General features: G+C 41.5%; 1 protein-coding gene across 1 annotated transcript in view; it reads right to left on the reverse strand.

The window, feature by feature from the left end:
* Window positions 1-17,169, reverse strand: part of LOC124803011 (solute carrier family 22 member 1-like) — a 246,191-nt gene extending 229,022 nt beyond the window's left edge. The window contains exon 1 of the mRNA XM_047264117.1: window positions 16,847-17,169. The gene's annotated coding sequence lies outside the window, so the exon portion shown is untranslated. The remainder of the gene's footprint in view (window positions 1-16,846) is intronic.
* Window positions 17,170-17,729: the final 560 nt, after the last annotated feature.

A 17,729-nucleotide genomic window follows, 5' to 3' on the forward strand; every position in this document is an offset into this window, starting at 1 on the left:
GGCATAGTTGTGTAATAATGGCAGGAAGAAATTGTCATAGCGGTGTACTGCACCAGAAACCGTTTCACGAATTCACAAACTCGGCCCACCATAACAACAGTGGCAACTTGGCCTCCACGGCAGTAGCGACGAGGCCTTTACAAAACTGGCGATGAGGGTTTACAAAATCAGAGATGTTTTGATTGTTTGTTATAACTAGTATAAATGACGTGATGGAGAAAACACCAAGTCTGCAGTGGGTATTAAAGTCGGACAAACCATAATCGATGATGTGATGTGAGAAAGGAGTATTGACACGATCGATAGGGAGTGATGAGAGGAGTGAGGATGGAAAGCATTCAAATGCCAGGTTTGCCACTGGAGATTACCAAGACAGGATATGTCAGGTACTGAACGACGATAATGAGGATGCATTCATACAATAATGAGAATAAGCTGACACCCCTGGTACTAAGTTGGGTAAGAACATATTTACCATGGTGTGTTACCATGGATACGCTGGAATATGTTAATTTATGTTGTTTTCAGATTCAGATCTAAGAAAAGCCAAACAAATGGGAAATAGCTATTTCGCCAAATGCCATATAGACTTTTGTCAAGTTTCAGAGAACCGTTTGACCATAATCAGTGGATGCTATAATTTCCAAATGAAGTGCCATGGTGTGTTCTTGTGTAAGATGTTCTTAGCGTTTGGATGTGTCAGGACAATGAAAAGAAGGCGGTATGGAGTGGTCTGTAGGCCCACAGTAGAGTTGTGGATGTTGAGAGAATTACCAATAACACAGCAGATGCAGTTGTAGAAGTTTTGTTTGGCCAGTGGAGTTTGGTTTTAGATAATTTTCGTCCTTATTGAACCAACATGTCCGTGCCTGTATCGGCAGATATCTCATAGTAAAATGTGTTGAGTGCATGTATGAGGGGTAGAGTAGCTAATGTCTTGAAAGGGTGTAGTCTTTCTGGAATCAGGAGCTTCCCTACTCGCCCAAATTTGTATACTTTCTTTGACGTAAGAGGCATCAACTAGTGTCCAGATGATGATACTATTTGTATATGCGGCTATAAATGTGTTAGTGTATGACTCACATCCTCTGTAAAGTTAAATTATAGACAGTCCATGAACATTAGGATTATCTAAGTTGTATTTGTCCCTGGGTAAAAAGCTCAGTGCGTCACCTGCTAGCCTCTAGCACAGCAGCAGTGCGCGAACTGACTGACCTGCACTGATCAGCCGGAACATTATGACCACCGACCTACTGTCGGCAGAAACCCGCCCAGGCGATAGCAGCATCGCCTGGCGAGGAATGACTGCTGGCCATAAGTGCACGGTGCATTTAGTATCACTGAGCGTGCTGTTCGTGTGTAGAATGGAGAAGGCATAAGATCTACCTGAGTTTGACTGAGGGCAGACTGTGATGGCCTGGCGGCTCGGCAGGAGCATTTCGAAAACTGCACGACTTGTCTGGTGTTTGAGGAGTGCTGTGGGGAGTGTCTTCAATATGTCGTCAAACAAAGGTGAAACAACTTGCAGATGTCGTGGGGTTGGGTGGCTACCCCTTTCATTACCGATGTCTGATGTTGTAGGCTGGGCAGACGAAATAGGACAGATGGCGAACTGTGGTGGAACTAACATCTGACTGGGCAGAGTACAAGTATGTCTGAACACACAATGCACCAGACACTCCTAACAAGGGGCCTCCACAGCCGATGACCCATGCATGTTCCAATGTGAACACCACAACATCGAAAACTATGACTGAAATGGGCACGTGACCATCGGCGCTGGACTTTGATGCAGTGGCATAGTTTAATGAATCCCGATACCTTCTTCAGCATGCCGATGGGAGGGCGCGAATCTCTCGTCTTACAGGAGACCAGCTCCTTGACACCTGTACAGTGGGACGGAGACAAGACCTGGCGGCAGCTACATTGTGCTCTGGGGCACATTCATGTGGGCGCCCATTGGTCCAGTGGAGCTCGTATAAGAAGCCATGATGGTCAAGGAGTATCGTAAACCGGTTGCAGACCACGTACATCCCTTCATGACGATCATGTTTCCCGATGGTAGTGGCATGGGTGACACATGTTTTTGAACTTTCATAATGGTGACACTAGGCAATCTTTGTATGGTGCTGAAGTGGAAAGAAACCCATAGAGAACAGTCTTGTCTGATAGACATGGTTTTACAATATGTGCAGGAGCTTGAACTGCGACATGTAGTTTCCTGTAGTGGACCAAATGAATTGTGATGTAAATATCGCACTGTGAAACTCTTTAGAGTAATAATTTGTTCCATTATGTGAGAGGACGCTTATTAGAAAATAGTTGCTATCAGTATCTCATGAACACAGGGCATTCCTCGGAGATATGAAACTTAGTTAAGGTGACGTTTCTTCTGCTGATGCAGTGTAGCGACCACATAAACATTGTCGATTATGTGGAAGTGCATCAAAGCGTGAAGGTTGTCATGGATGTTGCGAGTAATTTCAGAGAAACGTAAGGCTATCAGGGTCTAGGAGATATCAGTCAATAGAACAGCGGAAAGCAGTCTGAAGAGAGTTGTTCTGAGGACATGGGGGTGGTGCGAGTGGAGCTGAATTAGATGGATGGCAATCGAGTCTTGTTTTTCAGTGTTACCACTCCACCCATGGCCATACTGCATGTATCTCTAGAATAAAAGTGGTATACTATTCCACGCTTGCCAATAGCATTTCCATCACTTTCTCTCAAGTGTTACAATTATAGTCTGAAGAATAAATTAAGATAGTGAACCTCACTCTAAACTCAGTGCCTTGTTGTGCGTTATTTGTATTATTATCTGTGTCTTATTTGCAAGTGGTGAAGGTCCTAATAATACCAGTATTCTCATATGTAGAAGTGTAAAGAATCACATTTTTCATTTTTCTTATTTTATGTGAACTTTTGATTCTGTACCTCTATACTAATTATCCCTCTAAATTCCAGTTGCCTACCACCTCTCATTTCCTGTTTATTTCCCCTTATATGTGTACATATGAGTATGTCTTATGTTATCAATTCAACCTATTAAATGTTCCCTAAGTATTTCACTTGACAGTGACAAAGAACCAATATGATTTTAATTGTGATTTATATTACTTTGTCTCTGCTGTCATGACTATTAGTGCCATTCCTGTTCGAACAGAGAATTCTGTGCATAAGCCATGCTAATGTATAGAGTTAATGTTAAAGTATTTCATTGCTTGTTTTCTTATCCAATAGAGATACACAATGTTAGTTTGCAATAAATGCACATACCTGTGTTGAATTTTGTCTATGTCAGTTATGAGGGAACCCTATGACTGTCGCTTAACTTATTAGCTTTTTAATTATCCTCATACATAGGTTGTTAACAGCATGTAAATTTTAATTGTATCAGTGCTAATGCTTACTTGATTCGATTAGTAATGCGAAATTTGTCACATTGTTTAATGGTGACTGATTTGATAGCAAATGTTCCCAATTTAAATTGTAATTGCGTTATTGCTGTAGATTGTACATGTATTATTACTTTTGTGTCTTCTGTATCGGTCTGCGTAGAAAAAGTTTGTTTTTCTAATTTTATCTGTGTGTTTATTGATAATTTTATCAAGAGTTAGAGACTTCTCCTGTAAAAAGAAAATTTTGTGTCACTGTTTCTTAAATGTTAAAAACAAATAGCAATTGTGAAATTTTCTGCCTAATTGACTGCATGATGAAAGGGGTCCGTCTAAGACCACTTTCATTTTTTCTCGCATGCTACTGCTTTGTAACTTCATTTATATGTTGCACAAATTGTTTTTCTGAGTGTTTCGGTCTCTTTGGAAAGAGAATATGCATGTTGTGTAATAACTAACGTTGTCTCCTCATCCACTCCATATCCAAGAACAATCTCTGCAAGTATGAATGTGTCGGTGTATATAGTCGAATCTGCCAGTAAGAGGAACAGAGACTTTCTTGCACTCTCTGGTAGCGTAGTGCAAACCTTGATAATATTTTCCAGAGAGGCCTGGCAAAGTTACTTCTTTGCAAGTCTGAGCATTCCCGCTGTTTCTCTCTGAACCGTTGGCTGTGAGATCTTACCCCACGCCCTTAAAAGACTAGTATTCGTAGCAATCGCCGCTGGCTGCCGTTTTTGTATGGCACTTTGTGTTCTGTTGCCGAGGCAGTAAGCATGAATGTTCATTGTAATATGCTTTGGTACAATTTCCGTTGCGGATAGTACAGGCAGATACTTGTCTTTTTTTTAGGAAACAGCTTCATTAATTTCAGTAAATGCTCGACAGTGTTTCTTATTTCGAATCATGGAGTTTTTTCTATAAGTTTTTTGGACATTATGTTTGAATCTGAGTACTTCCCTAGGTCATAATAATACTGACCATGTACCACCAGAACTGGTGTTTCGTTAATTGAGAATTTTTCCATACTTATTCAAATTCATTCATTCATTCTGTATAGGCCATCTTTGGACCACGTTATTTCAACTGCCTTGCTTTACGTGTTCTGATGTTTGCCCAGTGCTCCCACATCCGTTCTCGGTGTTGCTCTTTCCTCTCCTGGGTCCCAGGCTTTCCTGTTTATACTTTTGGCTTTTCTTGGAAACCCTGCCACGCCAAAGTTTCTCCTTGAGTGGGATACGCTCCAAGATGTCATCATGGGTTATCTTCTCTATGTGGGAATACAGTTCATGATTATGACGTCTTCTATATTCCCCATTCTCTTTGATGAGACCAAAGATCTTTCTCAACATCTTCCCTTCCTTGGCCTCCAGTTTTTCGATTAGGCCTTTTTTGTTCATTACTAGGCATTCAGAAGCGTACAAGACCTCCGGACGGATGACACTGCAGTAGTGCCTTAGCTCTGCATTAAACGATACTGATCTTTTGTTGTAGATGTTTTTGGTTAAATAGTATGCCATTTCCATTTTGTTCGTGTGTGATATGAAGGCTTCTTTCTCTGATAAGGTGGCTGTTATCCATTCTCCGAGATATTTAAACTTTTCAACTCGCTTAATTTTGCCTTGACCCACTACAAGTTCCCTTGGTGGTGAATTTATGTTCGTTAGAAACTCGGTTTTCTCAGATGAAATTTGGAGGACAGCCTTCTGAGCTTGTACGTTAAGTTCATTAATCTGTCTCTCAGCTGTTTCCATGGAATCAGAAAAAAATTGCAAGATCGTCTGCAAAATCGATTTCAAGAGGTTGTTTCTTGTAACCCAGCCTGACACCATTTTTAATTCCTTGGTTCTCCAGTTCTTTGTGTCTCTCACAAATCACCTTCTCGAGGGCACAGTTGAAGAGCAGGGTGAGAGCCCATCTTCTTGCCACACTCCAGTCTTTATTTTAAAAAACCGAGTGGTATGCCTTTTTGAAATCCACAAGGGTCACAACAAAATTTGTATTCCTGCGTTTCAGGTACGAAAGGATGAATTTGAGGTTCATTATCTGTTAGACGCATGATCGCCCCTTCCTGAAACCTTCTTGATACTCTCCCAGCCGTGGATCTAGCTGTTCTTCTGTCCTAGTATGCACAACTTTCGACAGAATCTTATAGGTTGTTGATATGAGAGAGATACCACGATAGTTATTTACATCTGTTCTGTCGCCTTTCTTATGAAGAGGATAAATTAGAGCAGAATTCCAGCCATGTGGGAGTCTTTCAGTTTCCCAAATCTGGCTGATAATTTCCGTTAGTTTATCTACTGCCTTATCCCCTGCATACTTACAAAGCCCAGCAATTATAGAATCTTCCCTTGGTGCTTAGCTGTTTTTAAGCGAGTGAATAATTAGCTTGATTTCCTCTTTCGTGGATGGTGATACTTATTTATAAGTAATGTACTTATTTATAAGTACTTATTTATAAGTAATAAGTACTTATTTATAAGTAATGTCTTCAATTTGAGAGCACAATGATGCTGATATAACGCAATTTCTCGCAATATAAGCAGACTGATGATTTAATATGACAAGAATGGTGTAAAAGTAAGGCAAAGATTGAAAATGCACAGTTAATGTTAATGTCTTCAACATTAAACTAGTAGTTTTGACATGTACTTATGTGACGTTGTTCGCTGGATTTGAAGTTGTTTTTCTGTTTCTGACGTATTAACCCTTGCTCGGCCTGGCTGCCACGTGCACACAAAGGAAAGGTATTGAGAGCAAAGGTTTTCATACTGGGTGGAATAAGTGATTCTGTGCAGAGTGAACCCCAATTTGCATAATGTTCTTTGACATATAATAATAGTTATTGAATTTTTGAATTTTAATAGGAAGGCTCTAACATGGACTCCTACATCTACGTCTTCATACACCCCCAGAAAATCGCATGCTGGGAAGTACCTTGCACCACTACTAGTCATTTCCTTTCCTGTTCCATTCACAGATGCTGGTTCTCGTAAATTTTCTCAACAGTGTTTTGTGAAATGAGCATTGTCTCCTCTCCGGGGACTCCCATTTGATTTCACGAAGCATATCCATAATACTCATGTGCTGACAGAACCTACTGGTAACAAATGTAGTGTCTTGCCTCCGTATTGCTTCAATGTCATCCTATAATCCGACGTGGTGGTGATCCCAAGCACTCAAGCAGTACTTAAAGAACGAATCACAGTAGTGTTCTATATGCAGTCTCCTATATAAACAAGTCATGCTATACTAAAACTCTCGCAATTAAATGAAGTCGACCATTAGCCATCCACGCTACCACCCTTACATGCTCATTTCATTTCAAATCGCTTTCCATCATTTACGCCTAGATATTTAATCAATATAGTAGTGATGAAGAGCAGGCTGAAGTTCAAGACATTAGTCAGGAAGAATCAATACGCAAAGAAGTGGGATACGGAAGTACTAAGGAATGACGAGATACGTTTGAAGTTCTCTAACGCTATAGATACAGCAATAAGGAATAGCGCAGTAGGCAGTACAGTTGAAGAGGAATGGACATCTCTAAAAAGGGCCATCACAGAAGTTGGGAAGGAAAACATAGGTACAAAGAAGGTAGCTGCGAAGAAACCATGGGTAACAGAAGAAATACTTCAGTTGATTGATGAAAGGAGGAAGTACAAACATGTTCCGGGAAAATCAGGAATGCAGAAATACAAGTCGCTGAGGAATGAAATAAATAGGAAGTGCAGGGAAGCTAAGACGAAATGGCTGCAGGAAAAATGTGAAGACATCGAAAAAGATATGATTGTCGGAAAGACAGACTCAGCATACAGGAAAGTCAAAACAACCTTTGGTGACATTAAAAGCAACGGTGGTAACATTAAGAGTGCAACGGGAATTCCACTGTTAAATGCAGAGGAGAGGGCAGATAGGTGGAAAGAATACATTGAAAGCCTCTATGAGGGTGAAGATTTGTCTGATGTGATAGAAGAAGAAACAGGAGTCGATTTAGAAGAGATAGGGGATCCAGTATTAGAATCGGAATTTAAAAGAGCTTTGGAGGACTTACGGTCAAATAAGGCAGAAGGGATAGATAACATTTCATCAGAATTTCTAAAATCATTGGGGGAAGTGGCAACAAAACGACTATTCACGTTGCTGTGTAGAATATATGAGTCTGGCGACATACCATCTGACTTTCGGAAAAGCATCATCCACACAATTCCGAAGACGGCAAGAGCTGACAAGTGCGAGAATTATCGCACAATCAGCTTAACAGCTCATGCATCGAAGCTGCTTACAAGAATAATATACAGAAGAATGGAAAAGAAAATTGAGAATGCGCTAGGTGACGATCAGTTTGGCTTCAGGAAAAGTAAAGGGACGAGAGAGGCAATTCTGACGTTACGGCTAATAATGGAAGCAAGACTAAAGAAAAATCAGGACACTTTCATAGGATTTGTCGACCTGGAGAAAGCGTTCGACAATATAAAATGGTGCAAGCTGTTCGAGATTCTAGAAAAAAGTAGGGGTAAGCTATAGGGAGAGACGGGTCATATATAATATGTACAACAACCAAGAGGGGATAATAAGAGTGGACGATCAAGAACGAAGTGCTCGTATTAAGAAGGGTGTAGGACAAGGCTGTAGCCTTTCGCCCCTACTCTTCAATCTGTACATCGGGGAAGCAATGATGGAAATAAAAGAAAGGTTCAGGAGTGGAATTAAAATACAAGATGAAAGGATATCAATGATACGACTCGCTGATGACATTGCTATCCTGAGTGAAAGTGAAGAAGAATTAAATGATCTGCTGAACAGAATGAACAGTCTAATGAGTACACAGTATGGTTTGAGAGTAAATCGGAGAAAGACGAAGGTAATGAGAAGTAGTAGAAATGAGAACAGCGAGAAACTTAACATCAGGATTGATGGTCACGAAGTCAATGAAGTTAAGGAATTCTGCTACCTAGGCAGTAAAATAACCAATGGCGGACGGAGCAAGGAGGACATCAAAAGCAGACTCGCTATGGCAAAAAAGGCATTTCTGGCCAAGAGAAGTCTACTAATATCAAATACCGGCCTTAATATGAGGAAGAAATTTCTGAGGATGTACGTCTGGAGTACAGCATTGTATGGTAGTGAAACATGGACTGTGGGAAAACCGGAAGAGAAGAGAATCGAAGCATTTGAGATGTGGTGCTATAGACAAATGTTGAAAATTAGGTGGACTGATAAGGTAAGGAATGAGGAGGTTCTACGCAGAATCGGAGAGGAAAGGAATATGTGGAAAACACTGATAAGGAGAAGGGACAGGATGCTAGGACATCTGCTAAGACATGAGGGAATGACTTCCATGGTACTAGAGGGCGCTGTAGAGGGCAAAAACTGTAGAGGAAGACAGAGATTGGAATACGTCAAGCAAATAATTGAGGACGTAGGTTGTAGGTGCTACTCTGAGATGAAGAGGTTAGCACAGGAAAGGTATTCGTGGCGGGCCGCACCAAACCAGTCAGTAGACTGATGAAAAAAAAAAAAAATAAATAAAAAATTAATCAATGTGACTGTGTCAAGTAGCACATTACCAATGCTACGATGCGTGTTTTTTAAGTTAGGTCCGTTTTGTTGTAGACACTAGTAGTCCGCTCACATGCCGCAACGAGCGCGTGCGTCGTGTACCGGCATGCCTTGGGAACAACTGTGGTCAGTTTCAGCTCTGTAACTAACCTGTACGGCTCTGTTCTGTGCTTTCAAAATGTTTAATACTATCAACTCGCCCGCCGCGTGTGAGGTTCGCTCAGTGATACGGTTTTTGTCAGCAAGGAACCTGTCTGCTGCAGAAATTCATCAACAGATTTGCGAAGTGTACGGTGATACTGTTATGAGTGAAAGAAAAGTGTGTAAGTGGGTACGAGAATTCAAAGATGGCCGTGACAAAGTCCATGATGAAGACCGCTCTGGTCGCCCTTCTTCGATTACAGACGATTTGGTGGCTTCAGTTGAAGGCGAGGATTCGTGAGAACCGGCACTTCACAATAACAGGTCTCTCAAACGAATTTCCTGAAGTGTCGAGATCAGCACTTTAGAACATGGTTTCTGAACACCTAAAGTTTAGGAAAGTTTGCTCTCGTTGGGTCCTGAACTCTTAACAGAGGACCACAAATATTAAAGATCTGAGTGTGCGGTGAAGTGCTTGACTCGTTATCACGAAGAAGGTGATGGCTTCTTGCGTCAGATCGTAACTGGAGACGAAACATGGGTTTCGCATATCACGCCAGAATCGAAGCAACTGAGCACTGAACGGAAACACACACACTCGCCTGTAAAGGTCAAGGCCAAAGAGATTCTATCCCAGCGCAAAATCATGGCGTCAGTGTTTTGGGATAGGCATGGTGTTTTGTTGGTCGACTTCATGCAACGAGGAACCACTATCAATGCAGAAGCATACTGCTAAACCCTGAGAAAGCTACACAGAGCGATTGAAAACAAAAGACGCGGCATGCTGACAAAGGGAACTATCCTTCTTCATGACAATGCAAGACCTCACACTGCAGGTCAGGCTCGCGATTTATTGGACAGGTTTGACTGGGAAGTTTTACACCACCCACCCTACAGTCCTGATCTTGCGCCGAGCGATTACCATCTGTTCCTCCACCTCAAACAACACCTCAGTGGCAACGTTTAAAATCATGACGACGTGAAAATGGCAGTGAGCTCTTGGTTATCGGAGGAGGCGGCAAGTTTTTATGAAGAGGGTATTTTAAAATTGGTTGAGAGGTATGATACGCGTTTGAAGAAACTCGGCAACTATATCGAAAAATAGAGTGAAGTATGTGCTTTCTGAAAATAAATTTACTTTTTTGAAATAACCTTTCGTTGTGTATTTATGTTCAAATGGACCTTACTTAAAAAACACTCCTCGTATATCGAACATTATGGATTTTTTTCTCCTACTCCCCAGCATTAACTTATATTTTTCTACATTTGTAGCAAGGTGTTATTCACCACACCAATCAGAAATTTTGTCCAAGTCGTCTTGCATCTTCCTAATCGCTCAACGACGACATCTTCCCATACACCACTCCATAGTCAGCTAACAGGTGCAGATTGCTGATCACTCTGTTCTTCGGTTTGAGCAAGTGAATTTCTGCGGTGAAAGAGCCACAAAATGTTTCGTTACATATCCAGGAGGTTTTTTATTCACTGATGCAAACGGCGTTGAACTTTACACGTTCCCAACATTTCTGAGACCATTATTAGCGCCTAACTAAACTCTGAAATTTAAAAAATCTCTGAGAACTTTCACTTTTAAAATTACATAAGATAGATGATATTTAGTTTTTGTAGATGTTTCATTGAACGACTGACTAACAGGCCAATGAGACAATTGGTACAGCTTATTTCAAGCAAACATTTTTATAGAATGATGCAATTCTCTGTGCATCACGAGGGCTATCTACAGGGTGCGGCAGTCAAACCGGCATTTATTATTAGTGCACGGAAGCGCTGAAAGTAGTTGGGGGGCGGCGAGTAACCGAGGTCACGAGTGTGTTCCCCAAGACAAAACATTTCAGTAGCCATGGAGCAGTGGACTAAGCAACAACGGTCGTTTGCAGTAAAAGCGTTCTACCAAAGCGGTAGCTATGGAGCCTCTCAGCATCGTTTCCAGACGCATTTTCAAATTAATTGCAATAGGCCGGTGCCTTCGGTTAACTCGGTAAAAACTTGGGTCGCAAACTTTGAAAACGTCGGTGAAACGACAAGGAAAAGAGGTGGTAGAGCGAAGACGGTGCATACTCCCGAGAATGTGGAATGTGTAAGAATTGCTGTGGCAAGGAGGCCCCAGAGATCAGCGCGTAGACAGTCTTGCGCTTGGAGTTTCTGACAGGACTGTCTGAAGGATTTTGAGGTTAGACTTACATCACCACCCACACGAAATCCAAGTGGTTAACACTTTGAATAATAACGACTTCGTGGTCCAACAGCATTTCTGTGAAAGTCTTTTGCAAATGATTGAACAGAACGAGGAGTTTGTTCACAATCTCTGGATGAGTGACAAGCCAAATTTTCACCTCAATGGATATGTGAACAAACAGAACTTTACATATTGGAGTGATCAGAACCCTCACCAACTCCATGAAAAACCCCTGCAGTCAACCAAGACAACAGTCTGGTGTGCAATGTCCTCACCAGAAATAATAGGCCCTTATTTTTTTGAGAATGAAAGAGGGCAATCTCTTGCCGTGAATTCTGAGCACTATTCAACAATGTTAAGGACATTCTTCACACCTCAGCGTCATCAATTTGCAGTGAATGATGAAACATTATTTCAACAAGATGGAGCAACTAGTCACAGTATTAATAATGTTCTCAATGACTTTTCTCCTAAGCGGGTGATTTCCAAGAATGGAGCGATTGTAAACACAGGCTTCTGCGGCCGTTGTCACAGTTGGGTTTGAGGCCGCATTGCCATTTATAAAATTCCGACGTTTCGGCGACTGTTGCAAGGCGCCTTCCTCAGGGCAGTTAACAATACACCCTGAGGAAGGCACCTTGCAACAGTCGCCGAAACGTCGAAATTTTATAGATGACAGTGCGGCCTCAAACCAAGAAGAATTGTATCGACAATGGAGCAATTGCTTGCCAAGAAGAATTGTATCGACAATGGAGCAATTGCTTGCCCCCCCCCCCCCCCCCCCTCTCCCCGTTCAGCCGACCTTACAGCTTGTGATTCTTTCTTATGGCGTCACCTTAAGAGCAAAGTGTACGAAGAAAGACGTCATAACGTTGACGATCTCAAAGCAAGAACCCAGATGGAAATCGAGAGAATTCATCCGTCTTATGATGGACAGCTTCGTAAATCGCCTGCGAGAATGCAGTGATCGAGAAGGACGCCATCTTGCTGATGTTATTTTCAAACAATGAAAAAATGTGTTGATCTTTCTTAAATGCTTTTTAACGTAGAATAAGATCATATGAATAAAATTTTGATATCTGGATCCGTATTTATTTTACACCCTGTACGACTCCGTTTCATAATGTGAAGCCAACTATCCACATTGAGGGTAGATACTCGTTACAAAACATTCTTCCTTTGCACTAAGCGTCCCCCTAGCGACATTTATTTCACCCTCACCCCGTAGCAAAAATGGCTCTGAGCACTATGGGACTTAACATCTGAGGTCATCAGTCCCCTAGAACTTAGAACTACTTAAACCTAGCTAACCTAAGGACATCACACACATCCATGCCCGAGGCAGGATTCGAACCTGCGATCGTAGCGGTCGCGCGGTTCCAGACTGAAGCGCTTAGAACCGCTCGGCTACCGGCAGCCGGTTCACCCTGTACCCCCATTTAAAATGTTTGCACTGTACTTTAGCCTACTGTAAGTAAATTACTTGACTGCTGGACTCCTTAATTCTGAACTGGCCGAAATTGTGAGACTTCAAGCTGCCAATGCTTTGTTTATGACCACTGTCACTCTTATCGACAACAACAGCAACAACAGCAACTACAGCAACAACAACAATAACAATAAGCGTTAGTCCATGTCGAATGATTTTTCTTACTATTAAAAGAACAAGTTCCAGACCCGAAAACACTAGCAATCATGAAACTGACACTGAGAGATACAAAGTCAAATGTTAAATTTGTTGGGGAAACTCAGATCCTTTCGACATCAAATCGGGAGTATGATAAGGTGACGGGCTTTCTCCATTAATTTTCGACTGCGTCCTTGAGAAAGTGATAAAAGACTGGTGCAAATAGATATCAAATCTAAAAATTGACCAACCAGTCACTGAAGGCAGAGGAAAGTTCTCTGGATTGCCTAGCGTTTGTTGACGATTTAGCAATCTTAACTCGCAACGTTTCATCAACCCAAAATCAGATTGAACTTTTTAAAGAAGCTGTAGAGAGGCTGGTCTCCAGTAATTTTTAAAAGACAAAATAGGTGACCTGCAACAAACAAGCACCAAAATTAATGATGACGAAATGTGGCAAAATTAAACCAGTTTCATCACTATTTAAATATCTCGGTGAAAGCATTGAGAAAATGGAATCGAAACAAAAGCAAACGAAATTACACGCTGAAAGATGGAAACTACATGCTGACTTACCCAAAATATTTACAATAAGAAATGTATTTCCAAGTAAACAAAGCTAAACATTATAATACAATAATTAAGCCAGACTGCTTCTGTGGATTAGGAACACTAATTCTGAACAGGAGGAGAACACTGAAAACATTGAGAAAGACGAACGTAAAGTCTTAAGGAAAATTCTAGGCATAGAAGTTGTAGACGAACAGTACCCACTCAGAGACAACAATTAATCAGGCTTTGCAAAAATATACGTAGTGACATTAGAAAATGCATGTTAAGATTCTATGGACGCGTTAAAGAATGAACCCAGACAGAGCTACAAAACAAACAGTCGAATTCCTTGACAACAGGAGTAAAATCTAAACGGACCTGATGAAATGGACTGGCGAGATAGGTGCTAATCTGAAATTGGCAGGAATTACACCAGAAATGTCCATAACTGCGAAATCTTCCAAGTCCAAAATTCACATATGGCAAGTTGAACAAACAAATGAAGAAGGCTCGAACAACATTGAGTGTAGAGAATGAAAGAAATATGGACACAAAGGAAGGCAAATGCCCACCTTTCAGTACATTGCGTATTTTTGATAGGCTTATTCGCAAATAAAAATAAATAATAATACCATGTAGGCACTACAGCAGTGTAGTATCCATTGCATAGTTGCTGTTGTGTTATGCTGTCAATTAGTTCATTTATTTTTGTTAAGTGAATAATGAAGCAAATTTTGTTTTATTGCGAGAATTTGATACTACTTGAAGGAAACATTTTCGTGAGATTTTTACAAGTATGTGCTGTATATCCTCAGTTTTACTGTCGTTGTTGCGTGGTACAAAGTACAAAATATGTGTCCCGAGGGTGGACTAAGTGAGGAAGATGTTGTTCACACATTAATACGACTAACAGAAACACCTACCAAAAAATGTTCAAATGTGTATGAACTCCTAAGGGACCAAACTGCTGAGGTCACTGGTCCCTAGACTTACACACTACTTAAACTAACTTTCGCTAAGGACAACAAACACACACCCATGCCCGAGGGAGGACTCGAACCTCCGGCGGGAGGGGCCACGCAATTCGTGACATGGCGCCTCTAACCGTGCTGCCACTCCGCGCGGCAACACCTACCACAATGTGGCACATGTTAATGATAGTATTTGGAAAAAAAGTAATTATTTGCAACTTTTGTCATAAGAATAGTCCCATAACAGTCTTACGAAATAGTGATAATACCAGTGAATTTTTAAAAATAATGTAGTTTCGTGGCCAAAGCACAATATTAAATCCTTTTATTTTTACTCCTGTAACAATATTAAAAAATAGTGATAATAGCAATGATCTTTTAAGAATAATTTAGTATCATGGCCAAAGCACAATATTAAACCCCTTGGTTTTTGCCCGTCAGGAAATTACGTTTTACCCCTCAAACGGTAATTATCCCCAGGTTGGGGTCCACTGTTGTAAGTAGTATCCTTTCTGATCTTTTGTCCTTGTGGAAAAAACTTATGGCGCATTATCCCGTTAACAATTGAATAACATAGTGACCGTAGTCTTCACATTAGACCGCAGTGCTGAGCTTTTTCGGGTATCGGCAATCCACAATGCTTCCACTGGAATGATTGTGCATTAGTTTCGTCGTCATATCAATAAACGCATCATATGCACTGTAGCTGATTACATCTAGCAACTCCTAAGCAACTTTCATTCATCGCTGTTTTCGTCCTGAAACCAACAGTTTTGGAACATATCTTGCTGTCACATGTATCATACACAAAACATCCGGAAAAATTTCATGGTATGAGCAAATTGATAAGTGCATTAACATCATCAGCAACTTCTCTGATTGTGATTCGGCGATCGTTCACGATCATTTCTTTCACTTTTTCCACTATTTCAGCGATTCATGATGGGATGGAACATCGAGGGCGCTCGTGAACTTCAACGTCTTCACGGTCTTCTTCTTAATGCTAAAATTACTCAGAAGTTCTTATTTTACTCATAGTAGCTCCACCAAAATGAATATGCAACATTTATAATATTTGCTGTAATTTATTCTGTGCCTATAATAAATTTGTAACACAAATTCTCTGGTCCACTTTTATACAAAATAAATAATCGCCTATACTACAAAAACAAGTAAGTAACCTGTTTGAGAGCTGACAACAGGCTATCTATCGTGGCTCACACTGTATAGATACTTTTCAGTCATGTTTAACAACACAGGAACGAGAACTTAGCGAGAATCGGACTAAATGGGACCTCACACTCTCATATTATTGCACAATATTTATTTTGGGCATTTATTTGCGGGACGCGACATATCGACACTCAAAGATATAGAATTCGCATGTATTGCGATTGCAGGCGCTACATTTTGCAAACAGAAAAATAAGAGGAAGCGGCAATGGGCGAAAAAGTGGTTTGGTAGGCGCCCTGCACGCTGCCGTTCTATCATGCTAAGATAACTTGGAATAGAGCCAGACAACAGTCGGAATATTTTAAGAATGAACGAAGAACCTTTCAACGAATTGGTGAACGTCGTTACACGTTTTCTACACAGGAAAAAAACTTCATATACTCGTCCGATTTCCCTTTTCACAAAGTCGGAATCGAGATGTATAAACCTCAAACTATAAGATACATTAGTGTACACGATTGGTAGGTAGCGCTGAGGCGAACATACGTAAGCAGTATCAGTCTTATTTCCCTGCACGTAACCACTTCTGTCGAATATTTCTACAGCGAATTACTGAAAAGTATTACATGCGGGATCAAACTGCTCTCCGAGCTCCTTTCAATAAATGATTCATGTGTCTTTCCTTACGCATTCGTGTTATACGGCGTTTACATGTGCGCAAATCACAAAGTCTCGACAGGCACTGCCGAGGTTGCAGAATGTCAATACTTTATATTGAGCAGGTGTTCATGCTCTGCATCAAGAAACGGTTATGCAGTCTCCTCCTATATATTACGCAGACTGTCAGTACCGCTGTCAGACGTCAATATTATTGCACAATACTCGGTACTTCTCAATAAATATAGAGCCTCCAAGGGCCCCTAACAAAACACACTTAATTACAATACACAATTCGTGTTACTTTTCGAACACAGATCCTGCATAACCTTCACCTTGCCTAAAGCAGGGCTGGCAATCACGTCCTCTTGTTTGTGATAGAAAACACTAAAATATAGGTGATATGAGAACAAATGTCAGTTTACTGGCATAAGCAGTAAGTTAACTCGCACTGAGAACAGAGTGAAATTAATAACATATGGCGTCAAGCAGTTTGCTGCATATGCAAACAAGGAGTTTACTGGCTCATTTAAAAACAGGGAAGCTGAAAGCGACTGTTGCAAACACTTACCTCCTATTGTTGTCACGACAGCACACACACAAGTCGAATGTAATGACGCCGAAAGCCTGCAACAATGAGGCTCAGCCGCCGATCCGCGAACGCGGCTGCATCACGCGGCCTGTTTCTGGAACGACACTCGCGCCAAACCACGCGTTTAATGGCCGAAACGGGTGGGGCGTTTTCCCCAGGCACGCAATTCCAGCTCCCTCCAATTTTTCTCGTTTCTGTCGGTGGCTGAGAAACAAAGGACAGACGGCGCCGTTGCGTCAGCGGCTGACGAGTTGTAATTGGCGCGCGCTGTAGCTGCTGCTCTCTCGGCCGCCACAGATACACTGCACGGGCCTCTCAGCTGCTGCCTGACACACACACACACGTTGCCCCACCAGACTGCCCGAACGCTTCGCCTTACAAGTCACTGGCGCACACGAGATACACGTTAGGCAGGTGCGACATAACCCAAGAAAAAATATCATAGTTTTGTTTTATTTCGTCTTTCTGTGCTCCGTATTTCACTTATCTCTCTCATCAGCACGAATTTTCTCGCGGTGTCGTAAACGCTTCTGTGGAGTGTACACTGTAACCCACATCCCGTAGCGTTGAAACAGATACTTGCGTGAGCTCCGCATACGCAGGAGACATCTGGCGCATTCAGTGGGCAGCCGACCGCTATACCCTGTTCATCGTACGTTCAACACGAAATCAAACAATGTAACTTGTATTCCTCCGCATTGTTGGAGTCTCTTTCCACCGGAACCTAGTATATGACGCCTTGCCAAATGAACTGCAGTGATCCTGTAGCATGGTGAAGTTCTGCAGCCAAGTTTCAAGTCTTTTTCAATTGGCGGAGAAAATCCCCCGCACTGCCGGTAATCGAACCCGGAACTGTTGGATG

This window comes from Schistocerca piceifrons, chromosome 6 (genome assembly GCF_021461385.2).
Source record: "Schistocerca piceifrons isolate TAMUIC-IGC-003096 chromosome 6, iqSchPice1.1, whole genome shotgun sequence".
Lineage (NCBI taxonomy): Eukaryota > Metazoa > Arthropoda > Insecta > Orthoptera > Acrididae > Schistocerca > Schistocerca piceifrons.